This window comes from Ailuropoda melanoleuca, chromosome 2 (genome assembly GCF_002007445.2).
Source record: "Ailuropoda melanoleuca isolate Jingjing chromosome 2, ASM200744v2, whole genome shotgun sequence".
Taxonomy (NCBI): domain Eukaryota; kingdom Metazoa; phylum Chordata; class Mammalia; order Carnivora; family Ursidae; genus Ailuropoda; species Ailuropoda melanoleuca.
This window is the reverse complement of record NC_048219.1, coordinates 50215503-50239466: the sequence shown is the minus strand read 5'-3', so window position 1 is coordinate 50239466 and position 23964 is coordinate 50215503.

Below are 23964 nucleotides of genomic sequence, written 5' to 3'. Positions count from 1 at the left end.
TCCTATGTTGTTTTACTAGATGAGAATTTTAATTTTCTAACTTGATAAAAAAGAGTTAATTGCTCATTTCTTTACATCACATCACATAGGCAAGGCCTAATCCCTCCATCTGCATAATATATGCAGAGCTATTTATTGCTCAACTACAGAGGCACAGAGTGGAAATATATGAATTGGTGTTGAAAAGCAATGAGTGCCTCATATTAAAAATAATGTAAATAATGTAAATACCAAGTGACATTACATCATCAGAAATAAAGATTGAGTGAATGCAGCAAATGAAAAGGGACCTTGAAAATCTGCCAGTAGGTTTTATTTCCTCCCCCTAAAGCTGGTCCTCCTCTTCTATGCTTCTTGGTTCCAAACATACTATAAGACCCAACAACATTTCACAAATTTGTGGGCTAGGTGTCTGGTGGACTCCATATTACTCTGGGTAAGGCTCATATTTTCATTTACGAAGTCTTCGTTCTTAATGACTGGGAGAAAAGGAGCTATAATTTTCTAAAAATCAGGCTTTGTTTACTGTTACTTATATAAAGGAAACTATAAAACCAGAGCTATATTCTATTCATTACAGAAAGATTAAAGCATACCAATCGAATGATTGAAATAATAGGTGCCAACATCTGACTATAGCAAGATCCTGGAAAGATCTTGGAACTCAAAAGATGTTTTCCCAATGTGATGTTGATGGCCAACAACTGGCAGAGAGTCTGTGATATTATGTGCCATGCAAGTCACCAGAATAATTTTATATGAAGAGAGAAAATGGACAACATGGCAGATTCTCAATAACCCTGGAGCCATCACCTTACTGCACCCAAAGCCTGAGAAGGGTGAAGAAGGTATTCCCTATGGAGGGATGGCCAGATGCGAATGTCAGAGAAAAATGGAGTAAGGAGGGTCTCCACATGTGGTTGCAATACAGCATGGGGTGTTAAAGCCCAAGCAGGGTGAGGTGTCTTGTTTCAAGACTAAACAAAGTGGTAACAAGGGGAATTGGCAGTAGAGACTGGTTATATACTGGAGAATTGAACAAATAAGTAAATATATTGAAGATATTGGGAGCTAGATTTCTCACAGTTGGTGAAGGGAGTTACAAATATGGAAAGAGAAAAAAACTAGAATGAATCCCGAGATATTAGATTAGAATTGGAGACATCTCTGTGAACTCATAGTGTCAACATAAAAATATATATGAATATATATATGATGAATATATATGTTCAAGGCTGGACATATATTCTGGAATATGTTGTTATAAAATTAACTAGACAGAAAAGATAGGTAGTATTTAGATAATTTAAATTTAAAATTGTATTTAGATAATTTAAAATCTTACCTATTTAGATAAGATAGATATAGATATAGATATAGATATAGATAGATATAGATATATCTTCCCAGGCATTTTGAATGGACAAAGCTAAGGAATATATAATACTATATATGGAGAATTGAGGAATTAGCTGGTTTTTACCAAGTTAAAGAGAAAGTTAAAATACTCCTTTAGTAAAACAAGCTAGACTATTTGGAGAACTATTTTAAGTTTACTATAAATTATAAATTTCTAATATCTATATCTATATCTGTCTATCTATCTATCTATCTATAGATAATTATATTGCCTGGGAACAGCACCACTGCAATAGCAGCAATGAGCTTACCTAGCACCAAGATCTTGATTTCTAAATACCATTCTCTAATAAAAGGGATCAGAGGTTCTTGGAGAAATGGATGGTTCTAGGGCTGAAGCAGAGAAAACAGAAGATGAACGTGGAACCTCTTCTTGCCAGAAAGTAAGAATGTCTTCAAAGTATGACAGGGTATGTCAAAAGGACATAGGTGCAAGCTTGAAAATGATTCCCCCAATGAAATGAAGGGATAATTTAAGCTTCAAAATAAATAATGAAAGAAAGATATTATAGCCCTTCTAATAAAACAAGAATTCATAAGTCCATACTGAGATGGATAGGAAGGATAAAGGAAAAAAAGGAATGTAGGAATGAAGGAAATTTGATAAGGAATAGGAAGTATAATTATTCTCAAAGTACTTCTTTACAAAATATTCATTAATCAAAAAGAGTAATTACAAAGATAAGCTGGCAGAAACCTCCTTAATCAAATGGCCAAATATCTCTAAAGATTGATGATCCCATCATCAATAATGGGACAAAGAGAAATCATGATGGGAAACAATTACAAGAATCCAGCATCACTTCTGTGATATTCCTACCAAAGACACAAACTGAATCCAATCTGTAGAAAACAAGAGAAACACAAATTAAGGATATTCCACAAAATAACTTCTCCATAATCTTCAAAGCTCACGAAAGTCCAGGAGAAAGTGAGAAGGCTGAAGAAACCTCACTCACGACGGCTGAAGGTAATGTGAAATTTTGACCTGGATCTTTTCACTACGAAAGGCAATTTCAAGATAATTCATAAAACTTGCAAGGTGTTTGAGGCGAGATAGTAGTAATGCATCAGTGTTAATTTCCTAATTTGGGTGGTTTTATCGTGGTCCGTTAGGGGAATGTCCACAGTGGCAGGAAATACACTAAAGTGCCCAAAGATGATGGGACATCAAGAAGGCAATTGCTTTTTAATAATTCAGTGAAAAAATTTTTTTCTTTGTACTCTTCCTACATTTTTCTGTAAATTTGACATTGCTTCAAAGTAAAATAACGTCTTATAAATAAACACACTGGCAAAAATGACTGAAGTACAAGAACTTTGAACACATCAGAAAAAGGTAGAAGCAGGTCTCTCAGAACAAGTCAACAGTTGCTGCATGCTACTGACAAGTTCTACATGAAGGCTGGTAAAACAAAATATGCTTCATTCTTCATTGCATGGTCATTCCATTTCTGGCTGTCTGACCCTGCCATTGCTTTTCAAGTGGAGCAAAAAAGTGATTCTGTCTCTAGTACAAGCATAGTGAGTTTCCATGACAGCTTTGAATGCTGAAGTCCACCAAGGCAGCTCACATCTTTGTTTACCTACTGGCATGGGAAACCCTTCGTGTCATCATGATTTCATATCCAAGCTAATTTTTCAAATCCAAAACTCACACCCCATAAGTTTCTTTCAAAACCAGACAGTTGGCGATATGTGTAGTTTCAAGAATGTGCCATTTAAAGAAGTGGCAATTCCCCTAAACCAAGGAGGCTGACAAGTTGACAGCCAGTGGCAGTAAACACACAGCCTAAGGAGGTGTATAAAGGAACAGTACAGGTGAAATTATTTATAGAGTGCAAAATCCCACCACATAAAAAAAAATCTTGGGGGGCACCTGGGTGGCTCAGTAGGTTAAACGTCTCACTCTTGATTTCAGCTCAGGGCATGACCTCAAGTTTGTGAGAAGGAGCCTCACATCACGGGAGCCCAGTGTGGAGCCTGCTTTTAGATTTTCTCTCTCCCTTTCTCTCTGCCCTTCCCCGCCATCTCTTTCCCTCTCAATAAAAGGGGGGGGTGCTTAATGTCTTGCTGAGTAATCACTGGAGAATTTTCATATATAAAATTTTTCTAAATTAATCTAATACATGCTCTGATACATAACGTTTGTCAAACACCACCAAGGTTTGGGCCACTCTAAATATGAACCCATAGCTAGTAATCATGCAGATGTACTCGTATCTTTGAGTCAACGCAGAAGCATCTACTGCTCCAGCCCCAGCTCCCAACTCCAACAGGGAGTTTATAGCACATCACAGAAGGCAAGCTCAGTCATTTTCAAAATTAACTATGATTTTCCTACTGTGGTTTGCATTTTATCAAGTTCCTCCACCTCAGGGGATATATTCATTTTATTTTTATTTAAATGGTATCAACTCTATACTCTTTTTGGTCTTTTTTTTCTTCCCTTAGCAAAACAAACGATTATGATTACTTCTTTTTTTTTAAAGATTTTATTTATTTATTTGACAGAGATAGAGACAGCCAGTGAGAGAGGGAACACAAGCAGGGGGAGTGGGAGAGGAAGAAGCAGGCTCATAGTGGAGGAGCCTGATGTGGGGCTCGATCCCATAACACCAGGATCACGCCCTGAGCCGAAGGCAGACGCTTAACCGCTGTGCCACCCAGGTGCCCCTATGATTACTTCTATGTCAAGAAATATTTCTCAGAACTTGGCTGCATAGAAGTTTGAATAGATGTACCTTTTTTTTTAAAACTATTTCCTTGTAAGTTGACATATAGTTGACAATTTTTATCCGGATAGCTGATTATTTCCTTTGAATAATTTCCCTAAAGGTGAAATTGCTGAGCCAAAACGTGTACATGCATTAAGGCTTTTCAGAGTATTAACAAATTGCCCGCAGAAAGGTTTTAAAAATTGCTCTCCCATGAGCCTCATCCCTCCCCCCTTGCCTGTGCTGAGTATTATCACATTTCAGTGAAATGAATTGAATTATTAAAATATTAAATAATAGTACCTAATTGGGTAGGCCATTCCTTGGGAAAAAATATTGCTCAGAGAGTCAGTATCTTTTGAGGGCCAAGAGGTTTTCTTTATTTGTTTTTTGTTTGCTTTTCAGAGAACACTACTGCCTTAAAAGGCTGGTTATCTGCTTATCTCAAAGAAAATAACTTTCTGGATACTACCATTCTTCATAGAGCTGTCTGGCTAAAGTAAATTGCCCACAAAGAAATATTTACTTCCTCGGACTTCTTTCTGAGTTCTACACCACTCATTTCAAGTGTTGCAACTCACTTTTTTTTGCCAAAATTGGCTCATTCACCAACTGTTTTCAATTAGCTATGATTGAAATAGTGTTTGCATTTTGCCCCCTCCCCTTTTTAGAAACATAAATTTCCAAAACAATTACCTATTAGGCTGGGAGCCTCTTGTTTTTGTTAAGCCTGAGGGTGAGTGGGGCTGTGTGTGTGTGTGTGTGTGTGTGTGTGTGTTGTTTTGAAAAGTTTGTAAATCCATTTAGTTCTTTCTGAGGAACAGTAGCCAAATAAACTTTGGTGTCATTTTTGACAGCATAGTTATTAAAATACTATATCTTTTTTTGGCAATTCTACTTGGGTTTGGCTTTTTCAAGTAATACGACAGAAAACATAAGATAATTAACTCCATTCACATTATTATAAAAATAAAGGTACAGGGGCGCCTGGGTGGCACAGCAGTTAAGCGCCTGCCTTCAGCTCAGGGCATGATCCTGGCGTTATGGGATCGAGCCCCACATCAGGCTCCTCCGCTATGAGCCTGCTTCTTCCTCTCCCGCTCCCCCTGCTTGTGTTCCCTCTCTCACTGGCTGTCTCTATCTCTGTCGAATAAATAAATAAAATCTTTAAAAATAAATAAATAAAGGTACAAAGACACAAGATACGGCAACTGGGTTTAGTCAATTGAATGTATCTAGAGAAAAGTATACTTAAATGTGTATGAGCAGATATCTAACTTACTTGCTTTTTTCAAAATCAGTCTTTCTCACATTGCCAAGAAGTGGAATTTCCTCTCTCCACCACCCCATTATTGTTGTAGTCTAGAGGCTAATGTAGTATAAAAAAAGACATTATAAATACAGTGAGGGGGGAAATATTTATGTTACTATTATTGTGTAGTCCTTTTAATTTTAATGTTTGCTTTGATACAATGAAAAATCCAACCTAATGTTGCATAAAAAAATCGTCTTAGTATTTAAATTTGCTTGCTTTCACACAAGATCCACTTGAAATAAGGCAAAAGGAATTGGAATTTTGCATTAATTAACCTACAAAAATGATGCTGCCTTGGTTTTCAGGGGCCATTACAGATTCCAAACTACAGCAGCACCACAGTTCGGTCTGGTGACACAGGGTGAAATAGCTGAACAGTTGTGCTTCTGGAGAATGCCTGGACTGAGCAGTAATCCTGAATCAGGAAACTGACTCCGCAGTTTATGCGGTTTCTCAGTATTCAGCCTGACTCCGTAATAACTCAGGAAAGATCCATTTCAGTTTCAAAATGGAGCTTTTGTTTTGTACGCACATCCATTTTCTTTTAATCTGGAGTTCCCTCGTCGGATTCTCTTGGGAAGGCATGTGGATATTCCCCTTCGTCAGAGCAAATACTTTTGGACACTGTAGAGAGAACAAGTTACATCTGACCCTTGAACAGCGGGGTTTGAGCTCCGTGGGTCTATTTCTCCATGTTGTTGTTGTTGTTGTGCTTTTTTTTTTTTTTTTTTTTTTTTTTTTTTTTTTTTTTTTGAGAGAGAGCGCACAAGCGGGGGCGGAGCAGCAGAGGGAGAGGGAGAAGCAGACTCCCCACGAAGCAGGGAGCCTCCCTGCTGGGCTCCATCCCAGCCCCCTGAGATCACAACCTGAGCTGAAGCCAGCTGCTTAACCAACTGAGCCACTCAGGAGCCCCGGAATTTTTTTTTTTTAATCAATGCAGTACAGTATTGTAAGTGTATTTTCTTAACATTTTCTTTTCCATAGCTTACTGTATTGTAGAAATACAGTATATAATACATATAACGTACAAAATACATGTTGTCACCTATAAGGCCTCCAGTCAGCACTAAGTTATTAATAGTTAAGATGGGGGGAGTCAAAATTAGGAGTGGATTTTCAAGTACGTGGGGGTCAACACCCCTAACCCCTGTGTTGTTCAAGGGGCAACTGTATTTTCTAGTAGGGCTCAATAAATTGATCAATGACCCCATCTCTACACACGGTGGGGTCCAGTTCCTACAGGAATTGTGCCCATCAAGCTCAGGCTGAGCTCTGGGCACAAGAGACAAGTAGGATTGCAGGATATGGACTCAAAGAAAGCTGTGCTCCAAACTTGTTTCTGCTGCTTGCTGGCTATGTGAACTTGGGCAAGTCATTGGACCTCCATGCCTCAGTTTTCTCATTTGTAAAATAGGAAAGATAACATCCCTTGTCTAAAACAGGGTTGTTGTGAGGATTAAGACATATAATGCATATAAAACACTTTGCAGAGCTTACAACATTACATGCACTGTAAGCTTCTAGCTATTTTTGTTATTCTTTTTATTTTACTCTGTCTATAGTCCAGAGAGCATTAATAGAAAATAAAAAAACTAGATTATATTAAAAATTTAAGGGGCGCCTGGGTGGCTCAGTCACTGGGCGTCTGTCTTCGGCTCAGGGCGTGATCCCAGCCTTGTGGGATTGAGCCCCGCATCAGGCTTCTCTGCTGGAAGCCTGCTTCTTCCTCTCCCACTCCCCCTGCTTGTGTTCCCTCTCTCACTGGCTGTCTCTCTCTGTCAAATAAATAAATAAAAAATCTTAAAAAAAAAAAATTAAGCTCATCAGAATGTTTCAAATTTTATCATTTCTCTTTCTTTGGCTATGCATGATATAGCTAGTTTTATAAATACAGCATTTTATATACTTACATACATAATTTAAATATGAGATTTTCTTATATATGCATTTTCTCACTTTTAAAAAATATTTTCAAAATTAAAAAAAATGACAAAATCCAATGTTCATTTGGAAAAACTCAGAATAGCTTTAAATTCAACTACTTAAAACATTTTTGAAAGCTTTAAAATTATTGGGGCACCTGGGTAACTCGGTTGGTTAGGTGTCTGCCTTTGGCTCAGGTCATGATCTCAGGGTCCTGGGATTAAGCCCTGAGTGGGGCTCCCTGCTCAGCTGGGAGTCTGCTTCTCCCTCTCCCTATGCCTTTCCCCCCTCCACCCTCCCCTCCACTCTCTCTCTCAAATAAATAAATAAAATCTTTAAAAAAAAAAAGCTTTAAAATTATCAATGAGAAAAAATTATCTTAAAGACCTCCAAAAAGGCATATTTTTCCATATTAAAAACTGATTTATTTATTTGACAAAACTTCATTCAGTAAGCACCATTAAGTACCTACTATGTTAAGTACCCGCTAAGTATGTATTAAGTACCTATTTCAACCAGCTCTGCTTGGTAATGAGCAGTTTGAAGCAGCTTCTGGTTTCATGAGGCTCACTAACACCATTCGATTCATATTTTTCACAGTCCTAGAAAATGTGGTAGGTTGGTCCTAGGATTTATCTTTTCAAACACATACCTGTTTGAAACATGACTAAATAAAACATTCGGATTCTATTTACAGCTCTTTTTCCTGGAGGGGCGCCTGGCTGGCTCAGTTGGTTAAGCGGCTGCCTTTAGCTCAAGTCATGATCCCAGGGTGCTGGGATCAGCCCCACATCGGGCTCCCTGCTCAGTGGGGAGTCTGCTTCTCCCTCACCCTCTGCAGCTTCCCCCTACTTGTGTTATCTGTCAAATAAATAAATAAGTCTAATAAATAAAATCTTTTTAAAAAAAAACAACTCTTTTTCTTGGAGCTTTTCCTACATGACTAGATCACTAGACTATTTTCAAATGTCTGTGAGGAAAGCTGATTTAGTCTAACTTATTTTTATAAAAATCCAATGGCTCTGTCTGAACAATGACAAAGTAAATTATTTTTTAAAAGCTAATTTCAGCTAAGCTTGTTGTTTGGAATCACATAAACTACCCGCATAGAATAGTTTTGAAGATTAAATGACATAATGTTTATACAACACCTAGTACAAAGTAAGAACACAATAAATGACAGCGATTAGTATTATGATTTACAGCTATGGCAATAGGGAGAAAGATCCATATGCACATTTTAGGCTGCATAGCATTAATCTTTTACCTTATGTGGTTAGTATGCTTCACAGTATAAATTTAACTTATGCAATAACAATTTTCATATTATATTTTTTAATATTTTCCAATTATTGAGAGGCTTTCTCTTTTCTAAGTTTACATATGTTGATTTCTCATAATAATTCTGACAGGCAGGGATACTCACCACTATACTAACCAAGACTGGCTCTTCTCATAATAATTCTGAAAGGTACATATTCAATTTATCATTTTACAGAGGAGTAAACAAGCTCCTCACGTGAAATAATTTGGCCGAGCTTACATGGTTAGTAAGTGGCAGAACCAGGATTCAAACCCAGACTTGTCTGACTCCAGAGTTTTTCCATTTGTCATGCTGCCTGTATTGGAAGACTTTTGTTAATACAATTGAATTTATAAAATTGTTTTCCAAATTGATCTTTCTTCTTGAGTCCAGAATTCCTAGAGACTCCAAAAAGATGTCTGGGATTTGCTAACCACTATTTCAACAAAACGATACACAAAGAAAACTTTCTACAGTTTGGTTTTGTTACACAGAATACTTTGCCGATATCAGAAAAGTTGAAGGTGATTTTAGAGTGACAAAAACATCACCTGGACAACTTAAGGTTGGTACTGATAACATACAGCTCCTTTCTGTCTCTCATATAACAGAAACCAAAAGACAAATGTAAGAATCTCAGGTAGAGGTTTATCTCTGAACTGAACACAACCACACTCCCTTGTGGTATCTGCCCTCCTCTCTCATGGTTGAACAGACTAAGGCAAATTTAGAAATTAGACCAAAATTGGGTAACAAACACGTTTCTGCAACAAATGGAATGTATGATATATCTTTTACTTGAAAATGGAAACAAGGTCACAGTCAAAATTGCTACTGGCTTTACTGATATATGGCAGCTTCTAAACCCACAAGATAATTCTGCAGGGGAACCTAACGGATCAAAATTTGGTTCCCATTAGGAAATCCAAGAGGGATGGAAAGGCAGGCTTAGCAGTTACCTCTGAAATAAATAGAAGCATACTCTTAAGGCAGGCAAGGAATCTCCGGGATTGTGTGATGTACACAATCTCTGTGATGTTCTCCAAAGCACAAAAATGAATAAGACCTGTACTTTTTTTTAAGACAGAAGATAAAATTTGATGAATTAATATGATTTTATAGTGAATTCATGATTTTCATAAATCACATAGTGGTAATTCTAGAAGCAGCTATTCATTTAAACACTGAATTTCCTTCCAATCTGACTTCTCATTTACTTTCTGAATTAAGCAATTTCTTAACATACTTAACATATTCATCAACAGTACATATTTTGTTCACCCTCTTACCTAAATGCAGAATTGATATCTTTAATCTCCTCAATACTCAGGAATCACAGGAATGGGGAGGGATACCCCCAGAGTTCTTTTGCCTGGTCATTCCAATCAGCCCCACAACCTCAAGCAGAGGCGATTGAGCCAAATACACATCAATACAAATAAAACATTGCAAGAGACTTGGCAGGTCTTTGTGTGTTGTCTGAACATTTTCCATAGGCAACGCCAGCTCCACCACCACTTAGCTACTCCTATTCTACTTGCAATCAAAACTCCAACATCTGGAAAGAATAATCGTAATTTTTAACATGTTAGTCCTTAGAGGGCTCATGAGAGTAAAGAAAATAAGAACCGCTCAAGGATGTCTAAGTCACTTAGAAAGTTAAGTTATAAAAAACAGTCTTTCCCCTACATTTGTAGTTAAAGAGGGGGAGAAAAAATAATGCACAGGGAGCTGTGCCATTTACAGTGTCCTCCAAACCTTATAGATTCTACTGGCACTTGCAGCCATAGCGGGAGTAGTCCTCCAGTAAATTCTAAAGTGCTAGTTTAGGGTACTGTCATTCATGCTTGTGAAATCCTCAGAAATCTATAGTGGCTATAGATTGTGGTGGTAATCATCCTGAGAAGCAGCATGAGGTCACAGGGTCAGACAAGCCTAAATTTCAACCCCAGCTCTGCCACTTCCTGACTTTGTTACCTCGGGCAAATTATTGAACTCTCACAGAGTCTAGGTTCCCTCATCTATAACAGAGGGCTAATTGGGATAACCCTGCAATCTCAAGAAAATAAAACACTCTATAATCTAGCATGGTGCCTGAGACATAATAGGTGCTCAATAAGTGTTGGTTGAAATAAAATTAAATGAAATATCTACATGTATCAGAACTTTAAAGCCCCTTGGAAAAAATAATGAAGAGGATTCTGGTATGATGTTCAAGATTAATACACTAAGCATAACAGAATTGCCCAGTCTGGGTAGGGAATACCCACCAAAATATAGGAAACTCATCCTGAAGTAGGAGAATGTCAAAAGACTCCAATGCAGCCCTAAGTTAATCGCTGCTAGAAAGTGTTGACATTGAGTTCTGCAGGGTGAGGCCCACCCAATGTCCTCAGGTTACCTTTTGGAGACACAAAATCTGATTCTCTGGATAAATACTCCCAGCTCTAAGAATGGACCACCAACATGTGCCCAAGAGTAGTGGCTGAAGTGAAGCCACTGAGAGATGGTTGCCCTAAGGCAAGAGAAATGGGCAGTGGAGGTAGTTGGAAGTCACAGTTCACAGGGAGGAGCACTCAGGACCCACAGGCTACAGCCAAAGAAAGACCAGCAATACCACCTGACGGAATCAGAGCACAAATCATCACCATGCCGCTCATGCTCTTGGTTAACTTGGAAACAAGGACTACAGAGAGGAATCCTATTCTATTCAGTCACTATGTATTCAATCCTGTGTAAAAGTCATGGCTTGAGTCCCACTTCTGCTACAACTGCAATTTTGCAGAAAGAGAATTCTATGAACTTCTTGGTGTAGACGGATAGGAAAATGGATGTCAGTGGACAGAGATGAGAATGTAAAATAATCACAGTCCTGGCACTTTCTTGATTATTTTGAAACAAACCCATCACAGATCTGAGCTTCAGATTACTTGGTTGTAAATTGCACACAATTCTATTTATCCTGAATGCTCCACCAGATAGTTCTAAGTTTCTAATGAGAACTTATTCATAGATAAATTTAGAGGGAGAAAACCAGTGAGTTTATGAAAAATAATTATCGGTAATACTGTTGCCATTGTTATAAGTCAAAATGGCCTAATAATTTTACATAAATCAAGCTAATGTTTGCTCAATACAAGACTATTATGTTTTTGAATACCTCTTCATGACAGTGTGTCCTAATAAGTTCAAAGACAAGAAAAAAAATAGACACTGGTCTGTCTCGTTGTATGTGTGGAACAAAAATGACTGCTTTAGGAAGCTTATTACAGATTAAATTCTAAAATTTATTAGCAATGGTAAGTAGATTAAAGTGCCAAGGCAAAATTTATTTACTTTGTAGTAAATATGTTTTTAAAGATTTTATTTATTTATTTGACAGAGGGAGAGACAGTCAGTGAGAGAGGGAACACAAGCAGGGAGAGTGGGAGAGGACGAAGCAAGCTCCCAGTGGAGGAGCCTGATGTGGGGCTCAATCCCAGAACGCCAGGATCACGCCCTGAGCCAAAGGCAGACGCTTAACGACTGAGCCACCCAGGCGCCCCCGTATTTGATATGTTTTCTCTTTTTATTTAGTTTTACGTTTTTATTATGGTGTTTAAGTATCTAAAGATATTTTAAACATTTGTGTATTCAAATCTGTAGCACTTCCCATTTTCTAGCAGAATATATTTCAAAAAAGAAGCTTTACCCTGCCCCCCAACTCATTTGGGGTAAAAAATAAATAAAAACATGCTCTTGGCATGCCTGAGTGGCTCAATCAGTTAAGCATATGCCTTCAGAGCAAGTCATGATCTCAGGGTCCTGGGATCGAGTCCCCACCCCCCCCAAGTCAGGCTCCCTGCTTAGCAGGGAGTCTGTCTCTCCCTCTGCCTCTCCCCACCTCCTCACTCAAGCTCTCTCTCTCTCAAATAAATAAATAAATAATCCTTTTAAAAATGCTCTTGCATTATGTAATGTGAGATTTTGTTTTCTTTGACTTGGAAGGAGTAATAAATCCTAAGACATGACCTTCTGCAGGATGAGGTTCAAATAGAAAGGTCGAAAGCACAGGATAGGATAACAGCCATCTTCCTAGATCAGTTAGTTAACTAGAGGGAATCACTCAAAACCAAAGAAAAAATGCATGCCTCATATTTTCCAAATCTAAGAATCTCACCACTATTTTTTCTGGGAAATCTTACCCTCCCAAAAGACCACAAACCACTTCTAGGCCTTCATAATAGTAGGGAAATTATGCCAACCAGGCTTTGAAATTCACAGTATATAAATACAAGATAATAATCACAGCAGGGCAACCACACACCACTATCAATATGTTTACTCAATTGATTACCAGGAAAACAATGCTATTCAAGAGAAAAGACCATTTCATTTTTCTACCTGAAATATCCTTCTGCCTTCTTCCCTGTTACTTCTACCTATTTAAATCACTCAGTATCCAGATCTTTGCCCCCTCTTTTGTCAAAATTTCCATGATCACTCTGTTAAATATAATCTCTCCTTCTGAATGCCTAATTGTGAATCCCATCTATGTGGTCCTATCATAGAACCATATTTTATAGTTCTTTCTACACCTGGTTTAACCTCTCCTTCTTATGACACACACCATCACTACCCTCCCCACCCTAACCCACACTAGATTGCAGCTATGACATCCTAAAAGCTTTTATATCCATGAACATAACAAATGGTCATGAAATATTTTTGAACATGTGAATAAATGAAAATTTTTTAGCACACACTTTCTTTTTCCTAGTTCCTCAAGCATCCAAAACAGAAAATGTAAATTTAGCAACTGACAAAACAAGTTCCTTTAGGACAAATAGAAGTTCTCTTGGTAATTTTCTGTGACTATAGTCACAATTAAGTTATTATTAATCAAAAAAGGATTCAGGGACTGATTTCTCCTTTAGTCCTATATATGGGACTATACTCCACTTTACTATGGTCAGTAACTAAGAAGGCAAAATTTCTATAGAGATGAGCTATATAACAGACACTTGGGTAAAAATGACTCACTTAGCTCAGCAAGTGTTTGAAATAAGCATACTTATCTTTCAACCTTTCCCTGCCCTTCAATCCTGTTCATCATTGACCTTCCTTAAGCCTCAAAGCTAGGTCACTCTTCTGTCCTATATGTAGACCTCACTTTATTTCAACTTGCTGGGTCCTTGGAGAAGCAGAGGTCTTTTCTGATTCTAGCCATGTCCCCCAGTCCTTCTTCATTATTTTAAGTTCTAGGCTTCTAGAGTCAATAAAATTTTAATTCTCCATAACATTGTCTGAAAACATTCTCTATTTTACTACCTGGTGACCCTGCTCAGCCTACCTATTTATTCTTCTTTAAACACATTTTTTTAAAGATTTTAATTTTATTTTTAGTAATCTCTACACCCACTGTGGGGCTCAAACTCACAACCTCAAGATCAAGAGCCATACTTTCTATCAACTGAGCTGGCCAGGCGCCCCTCTGTAAACAAATATTTATTGAGTACCTGCTACATGCTCAGTACTAGGGAAACAAAAGTACGTATGCAGACACAGCTCTTGTTTTATCAGAGCTGAGAGTAATGAGAAGGGCATACAATTAAACAAATCTAACAAGGTGAGTTAGTGAAAAATTGATGTCTTAATTTTCAAATTTTTTAATTATATAAAAATATATAAATACATGTATATATACTTGTTATATATATATTATTTATACACATATATGTATATATACGTACTTGCTTCTGTGGACTTGCTGGCAAAACTAAGGATTTTCCTTTTTTTCCCTTTTCCTTTTATTTTTTTATTTAAATTCAATTAATTAATACATAATGTACTATTGGTTTCAGAGGTAGAGGTCAGTGATTCATCAGTCTTACATAATACCCAGTGCTCATTACATCACTTGCCCTCCTTAATGTCCATTACCCAGTTACCCCATACCCCCCTCTTCCCCTCTGATCCTCTGTTTTGTGTCTTAAATTCCACATATGAGTGAGATCATATAATTGTCTTTGACTGACTTATTTCACTTAGCACAATACCCTCTAGTTCCATCCACATTGTTGCAAATGACAATATTTCTTTTTTGATGGCTGAGTAATATTCCATTGTGTATATATATATATATATACCACATCTTCATTGTCCATTCATTAAGTTGATGACATCCTGGCTCTTTCCATATTTTGGCTATTGTGGACATTGCTGCTATAAACACTGGGGTTCATGTGCCCCTTTGGATACATTTGTATCTTTGTAAATACCCAGTAGTGCAATTGCTAGGGCATCAGGTAACTCTATTTTCAATAAAGATTTTCCTCATATAGGAACAGACTTATGGGTTCCAGAATTTGTAGCTCCTTGTTCAAGGAACTTTACTGATGGTTGTGTATTTGAATGTGTAGGCCAGTAAGAAAACGAAGCCAGGTAAGCTGAGAGGGTGATAGACAAAGGCTGATGCTTCCTGGAGAAGGGGCAGTGGTCCAAACTCTAAGTTTAAAAAGGGGGATGGCTGTGGAGGGAATAAGGAAGGAAAAAAAAGGGGGTGATTAGAGCCAGTCCATATCCAACACCCTGGCTGTGGCAGGACACCTCGATGGGAGTGGATACAAGGATGCCTAAGGTGTCAGCACTAAGCACATTGGCTTCAAAAACTGAGCTTGGCATGAAGTGAATGGTTAACCCAGAAGCATCCCTGTCTTTGAAAGGACCACATAGAGCCTGGAAGAGGAGCCTCTCAGTGGTCATCATAATAAACCCCTGACCTCTCCTCCATTTGTCCTGGACTACATAAGCCCCAGGGACCTGATTCAACCCAAAGGAGGAAGAAGGAATCTCAAAAAATATCTGAAGTTATACTTCTTGCCAACCTTGGAAAAAAAACTGGAAGCTAGACTTTAACAGAGAGAAATATGATATTTCTTACACCATGCATGTCACAAACAATTCATAACCATTTATTACACAAGTAATTACGATAAATTGCAAGATGTGTTCTAAGTCTCCAGTCTTGACTAGTCTGTATTCCAAATTCTCTCCAAGTCCCTCTCTCCCCTTCTCAATCCTATGTCTTCACACTCCACCCTCATCAATCTTATTAGTCCGTGGAGCTGTCAGAATTCATTTCTGTCACTCCCATTAATAGATTTTAAATCTGTATTCAGTTCCTCCTTCCTGACCTGGTAAAGTGTCCCCTTGTTGGTCCATTTGTTTTCACAGTGAGTTTTTTGTTAGTTCTAGTTCTAGAAGCCTCTCATACACAAGATCAAAGAAAAGTCTTTTTCTTGTTTGGAAAGTCATTTCCTTTGATTGAGTACCAACTATGTCGAACACAAACTTTGTAAAGAGTACCCATAAAGAGATGAAGGAGGAGGGGTATGCAAAGCCGCCTAACCAGATCCAACAAATTCACCCTGGTGAGCCATGGTAGCAAATATTATAGCCAAATTATCTTTAATTTTAAGCTAAACCCTCATATTTTCATGCATTACAATTCTCCTAACAGTTGGAAGTCCCCAGTTAATCCAAACAACAGTTCTTATAAAAGAAAATTCATCCTCATAGTTACCCTAAAAGTGTGATGGAATGATGTAATCCATAATGATATAATCCAATGGACCAGCCATTATCACAGGTCATATCATTAACAATGAACTCAAATGGTACACTTCTCATGTAATTGCCTGTCAACCAGCCATTTATCATGGCAAACCCTTTGTTTAATTTCAGTTAATTACTTATATACTTTGCTGTGTCACTTTGAATTTTTTTTTAATCCAGGCTTTCCAAAAAGTTTCTTAAGAGGCATTATTTTCATTTAATCGTAAGTTGTTTCATGCACTGGTCTCCAATAAAATTCCTTCTTGGCAACATTTAAATGAAGGAAATTAGGAACACCACCACATTAGTCAGTATGGAAATTATTTTCAGATCACCACCCATTTAACTTCTTGTTTTTAAATTATATAACGAAATTTATTTTCATCAGGGTGTGACTGACCATCAGGATTTACCCTTCAAGGATACCTGCACTTTAAAAGAGGAACTTGATAAAAACAAATGACAGTCAAATTAGTGGGCGGTTGGTGCGGCACCAGAAATTCAGGGGTCCCACTACTTCCTTCAGTGGGCCAGGAGGACTGGAATCAAGTTTGTCACTCAATCTAAAGGGCTCCAGCCCTGCTGTGTTGTTCTAGCTGGCCTTTGCTGTTCTCATGCAAGTATATTGTTCCCTTGAACAGGTGAGTTGGTGATTCCCAGTGTAGAGGGGCTGCTGAATGGGAGACAAGGAGATGGGGCCTGCATGTGGATAGGCACAACTCTGAAATCTCTGCTGGGTCAGATAGGATGGGGAAGCAGGGGAAGTTACAACCACCAGCAGGAGCAGTGTCAGGGTCCAAACTAGTGAAAACTAATGAACTTCAAACACATGCCAAAAGGAGACAGTTCTTCAGAACCAGTAACACCACCTGCCATATGGGGACCCACCACCCTTGGGCACCTGTTGCCATGCAAATTTTTTGTATAAGATATGAGACAATAGGGGCACCTGGGTGGCTCAGTCGTTAAGTGTCTGCCTTTGGCTCAGGGCGTGATCCCGGCGTTCTGGGATCAGGACCCGCATCAGGCTCCTCCACTGGGAGCCTGCTTGTCCCTCTCCCACTCCCCCTGCTCGTGTTTCCTCTCTCGCTGGCTATCTCTCTCTCTCTCAAATAAATGGATAAAATCTTAAAAAAAAAAGATATGAGACAATAAATAAATCAAATAGATACCACTTATCCTTTCAACATTCGGCCAAAGGCTTCCTATGCTGGGTACCTTTTGGGGATATGATATATGACAATAAAAAGATATTTCTATTGCTTATCAGAATGTTGGAGGTGCTCACACATGCATGATCTAATTGAATTCTTGAAACAAACCTGTCATACCTAGTCTAATGCTCAGTTAGAGATTGGGAAATAGGCTCAGGGGGAGGGTGTCCTAGGTCATAACAAAAGCAGAGCACAGGCTAAAAGGCCATTTGTTGGTTCATTTGTTAATTAATTAATTCATTCATTCATTGACTGACTAGAGTTTTTTTTAATTGATTTTACTATAGATTGTCATTTTTTTAGGAAAGACTGGCTATTGAGGCCAGCAGATCAAGGGGCCTGAGAGAGGAAGGAACTTCTCAATGATAGGGTTTCCCCAGGACAATGGCTGCTTCCTTAGACACAGAGGGAGATATAGAGGGTAGAAAAGTGAATATTTACTTCCTTCAAACTGTGCTTCTCCCTTTTGCTCAGCTCCAGAGACTGATCCCAATGGGGAAACTGAGGCAGCCAGCAGCATGGGTCACACTAGTGGCAAGCTGCCACTTCACACCCTTGTTTCATCTCCACAACCTCTCTGTCATTAGGTGTTAAAACCCCCACTTTACAAATGAGAAAAGCAGGAGAATAGGAAGCTGAGGCCTGCTGTGCCCTTGCCACTGCCCTGCAGGCTGCCAGGAGACCCTGATTTTCTCTCACCTGGACTGCTGCAATGAAACTGAAAACCCAAGCAAACCATTCCTCTTCCCAAAACCCTTCACTGACAAAAGGCAAGCCACACTCCTTTAGTGAGGCCCACAGAGTTCTCCATGCTCTGACCTCATCTCCTACCATGCCCCAATACATACACAGGTCTGTCTCCTCCATAATGGTAGCACCTTGAAGGCAGGGTCCGTATCTCCAGTAGTTCTATTTATCCGGGACCCAAAAGAGGACTACTATATAACAGGTACTTGATGTATTTATTTAAAAATATGAATACATTCCTGAGGTCTGAGTCACTGTCCCAAAAGAGACAGCCAATTCTGCTTTCCCTTGTGTCTTATGACAGAAATGGCCCAAGCCCCCTGCAGTTTGGGTCAATGAGGGGAGAAGTGGGATTTAATAAGGAATAGGGCACATGACACCCCAGGATGCAGCCCTATTTCCCATGGAGAACCCGATTAGCCCTAGGGAGAGTTCCTCCTAAGTCTTGACACAGAGGAGTCCTGGGTCAGTTTATACATTCATTGAGTGCAGAGTGCATGGAAATTCCTTTGTGTGACCTGTCCCTTTCTGGAGTCCTTCAAATTCCATTCCTAAGAGCCCCCAACAGCGTTCTCTGCATACCAATCATTTAGAGAGTCCCCTGTGAATGTTGAACACTCTACACCCTACCAGGATGGGGTTTATAATAGAAAAAAAAAATCTTCCATACTAATTTTCAAGGAGAAAAGAAGAAATAAACTTCCAGCAAGAACACTGGCTGTCTGGGAAGGTTTCCAACCAGAAGATTACTTTTTTTCTTCTTCTTCTTCTTTTTTTTAACTTTTGACTTCCTTTACCACTTAACCTCTTTGTTATTGCTATTTCTTTGTGAGATGGCAGAAAGTAAGAGAACAAGAAGAGAGGGAAGAAGAATCATTGGGCAAAGGTAAACTACAGGCAGGCACCTTTCTAGGCTTTACAATGAAGATCACTCTCCAAAAAAAAACCATCATCATCTCTCTTTCATGGCAATGGAAAATCAGGTTCAGGGCCATTAAGTAGAATAATTGCCCAAGGTCAAAGTGAGAAATCCAATGTCAGCAATTTGACCAGTTCCTTCTCACTTAGTCATCTAATAAGTAATTGGAAAAGGATTTGAACCCAGGCTCATCTGACTCCAAAGCTTAAATGCTGTGCTATTCTTGGGAAACAATCACCTAAACAATTCTAAAAACTTCCGTATTTTACCAGATAGTTGACTTAAAAAGAGGTTCCATAATTTTCCCGTCTAGAGTTGATCAAATCCTCCAGTAATACCTCCACACCCAATTCTCTGTCCAATACAAAAATGCACACCAAAAGAACCAATTTTTACCCGGAGTTTTGAAAACTCCACGACTATCCAAAAAAAAAGTTATTGCATTGAATATGCCTCTTAGAGAGTGTTGGCAAACTCTAATGTTTTAACTGAAACCATAAAGCAGACAGATTTGTGCGATGAACAGCCTCCTAGAACTATTTGTCACTGATAACAGAGGCTTCTGTAATAAATGGCTGGAAAGCACTCTCCATTATAAAGTATTACATAAGGACTGACTGACAATACAAAACTATGCCGAACTGCAATAGGATAGCCCTTATGAATTATATAAGTAAAAATAGCTAAGCATAGCCAGCCACACTTTCCTACATCCTTTGCAAACTTCAAGTGGGCTAACAAGGACTGTTAGACATTTTAAAGAGAAACTTAAAAAACACACGCTCTTCTCGGAGACTGTAAATTAGGCTCTATAAGAGGTGAGATGAGAGGATGTTTTGGGCCCAAATTTTACTGGCTTTCTAGGGGAGGTCTTCATGCTATGTAAGGCAGCTACAGCTTGAGAAAGGTGTTCAGAAAGTCAAGACATACCATTTGATTTCAGTGTTTAAAATTTTCCAGAGCTTTTCACATCTGTTAAGCCACTTGGATTCTTTATAAGATCCTAAGAGACCAAGGACTTAGATTTTTCAAGTTCTTCTCATAGACATCAGTGGAAAGAGAAACAGAGTTCCTTCCCCTTTTTATGAGACCTCACCATAGGCCACAACAAAGCCAGAAAGCCAATCAGACAAGCCATCCATTTCTCAACATGGCTGATTTAGAGAAAGGAAAGTGCTGAACTTGCTGCATTTGGGGATAAAATATAAAACCAACTGCTCTCCTCAATATTCTTCACAAATATAACTATGTACTCAGAGACTATTTCTTACGTACTGTGTACCAGACACCATGTGAATTACTTGGGATACAACAGAAAATAACCTTTATCTAATGACTCAGTGTTCTGTTACCACCTCTGTTTTCCCTTTTTTTTTTTTTTTAGATTTATTTATTTTAGAGAAGGCGGCCAGGGGAGTGAGAGGGAGAGATAATCTCAAGCAGACTACACGCTGAGCTCAGAGCCCAATGTAGGGCTCAATCTCAGAACTCTGAGCTCATGACAAGTCAGACGCTTAACCAACTGAGCCACCCAGGCGCCCTACCACCTCTGTCTTCTGAAGAGAAGACTGAGGTTCAGGGAGGTAAGTACCCAGGCCAAAGTCATGTAGGGACTGCTTCCTCACCAGACATGTTCCCACTAAGTGTAAAGATGCCATACAATTCACTTATCCCCTATGACTGGTCCCCAAGCCATAGGGAAAATCTTTCTCCACATCTCAGACACTGACAGAATTTGGGGTGGAAGGAAGACCAAGTGAAGAGTCAAACATGCAGACCTCTCCCACAAATGAATAAATTTTAAATTCTCTATCCTGGAAATTAAGTTGTTCTCATTTCTATCTACTTAAATATTCCACAAACACACACAAGCAATGTTTCACACCCGAATTCTCACCATTCATTTTTTTCATTTCTACATCTGCAGCACTTTCTGCTATGTTAGGCCATCCCTCCAATACTGTTCCATGTTTTATGTTCTACAAGCCCCTGTCTCTGCCTCAGACAGCCTGGCTCTCCTCAATCTTCAACATAAAATAGGCGTCTTCCAGTTACTTTCTTTCATAGCATTTAACACAAGGTGTAATCATGTATGTATCTGTGGATTTATTTAACATCTGTCTCCCATATTAAAATGCAAGCTCTGTACAACCAAGGACTATGGTCCCTTTTTCCTAACTCCTGACACAGTGATGAAATAGAGTAAGTATTCAATAAATATCGGTTACATTAGCAAATGAATGAATATATGTAACCTGTATTCTGAAACTATAACCAAATATCACCTATCCCCTTTCACCTATTTAAGACTGCACTTTACCCTCAAAAGGTTAAAAAAAAAACTTTATACCTCTATTTTTATCTTTTTTCCATGATTATCACCTTCTAATGTATAAGATAATTTAGTTATTTATTATGTTTATCATTTATGGTCTGTTTTCCTACACAAAAATATAAGCCTCACAAGGAAAAGGACGGCAAAGCCCAGAACTAAGTCTAGCTCATTGTAGATGCTCAATAGATATTTGTAAAATTAAGAAATGAAAACATGTCTCTTAATTTCTTAATATTAAGCATTAATTCAAGGATACACTGTTTGTTTTTTTTATAACTGTGGGATATATATGACTTTAATTTCTGTGAGCCTCAGTTTCTTCATGGGCATCAGACTAACTGAACTCTAAAGAAAAAAAATTTAATGATCAAAAACATATTCACTCACATGTGTATTACACTTATTAAGGCAGAAAAGCTAATGAGCATATTGTTAAGAGATGTTCAAGAAATGGGTTTTCAGATGATTTTCCAGGGTTATCAAAGCCTTCTACCTCTCAAAGATCCAAATTAATTGAAGTCTTATTGTTTCAATGCCTTTTCTCCTAGATTCCTTCAAAGAAATTGAAGTTTGGAAGAGGCATTGTCTTGTCAAAAATCTCATGTGAGAATATATGCTTTGCTATGTGTCCAGATAGATTAATCAATTCAAAAATTATCTACGGAGAGTATACATTATGCTTCGCGTTATGCTAGGCATGGTAAGCCACCAAATTAAAAATGCTATTTGCAAGGAGTATTCATTATCCTTCACTGAGGATGTGAGGCAGACTTACAAACAACCAGAAAACAAGAAACTTTGTCTATCTGAAGCCAGGGGTAAAACAGCTAAAGTGCTATGGGGAGTAGAAGTAGGCAGGGATTGGTGAGAATCAAAGTATTGAAGAAAGGTCCCAGGGAGAAGCTATGACAAACTTTTTTTTAAAAGAATGTGAGATACCAGTTGTCTGCATGGGGATATGTGTACTGCCTAAACTAATGGAGTAGCACTAATAGAAGCTTTAATATTGTTTGTATAATCACCAACCTACCAGTGAATTTAACAGCTCCCTCTTCTACCCCTCCATGGGCTTGAAGAGTTTTAAATAGTCTTGAGTAGTCTGGGTAGCTAGGAGGTCTTTAACTTTGTTGTGAATTTCACATTTCCTATAAGACACTCTCAAAAAATAATAAATAGGTCAGTGGCAATAAAATTGTATTCATCTGAAAAAAAAATTGTATCCATCTGTCAGGAGAAATTTCCATTTAATGAGAACACCAAGCTGCATCATTGACAAGGAATCCAAAATACTTGAGAAAAATCAGCATGGAATGTGTAGCCAAACTTCCCCAGTGGTTGAGAGAGCCAACAGCATGTTAAATTGGCTCAGCCCTCACCACTTGATATGAATACCCAAACATCTAGCACTTCAGACAGTTACACAAGAGAGACAGAGGGATTGTTTCTGCCTCAGGGATATGACCAGACTAACAAGATTGCATTGTCAATTTACACAATAGCAGATCTAGAGTCATGAGATATTTTAGCAATTCAGAAAACTTAGTATACATTAGTCTTAGTCAACACTACCATCCTCACCAAAAAGAAAAAAAAAAATGAATACAATCATGACTCTAATAGAAGTTGGCAAATACAAGAGTAGCTAGAAAGAATGGTTCAAGATGGCACAGTAGGAAGACCCTGAGCCCAGCTCCTGCCATAGACATAACAAATCTACATCTACGTAGGAAAAATTTCATCTAAAAAATGTCCTGAAAACTGGACGGAAAGCACCTCTACAACAAAAGATAAAAGGGCTGCATGGAGATAGGTAGGAGAGGCAGAAACAAAACAATCTTTAGAAAAAAGAATGAAGATGATCAACTGTGGGGCTCACTCGGTTAAGCATCTGACTTTTTTTTTTTAAGATTTTTATTTATTTATTCTACAGAGAGAGACAGCCAATGAGAGAGGGAACACAAGCTGGGGGAGTGGGAGAGGAAGAAGCAGGCTCATACCACAGGAGCCCGATGTGGGGCTTGATCCCATAACGCCGCCGGGATCACGCCCTGACCCAAAGGCAGACACTTAACGACTGAGCCACCCAGGCGCCCCTAAGCATCTGACTCTTGATCTCGGCTCAGGTTTTTATCTCAGGGACATGAGTTCATGCCCCACGCTGGGCTCCACACTGGATTTAAAAAAAAGAAAAAGAAAAATGAATGAAGCTGGAGGCATCACACTACCTGATTTCAAAATATATAACAAAGATACAATATTTAAAGAACACAAATATCTACCAGCTGATTAATGGATAAACAAAATGTGGTAAATCCATACAATGGACCATAATTATTCATCCATTTTGTGGAAGTACTACATGAATGGCCTACAAAGCATTATGCTATGTGAAAGTTAAGGGAAGCCAGACACAACAGCTCACATTGTGTGATTTCATTACATGAAATATCCTGAATAGGTAAATCCATAAAGACAG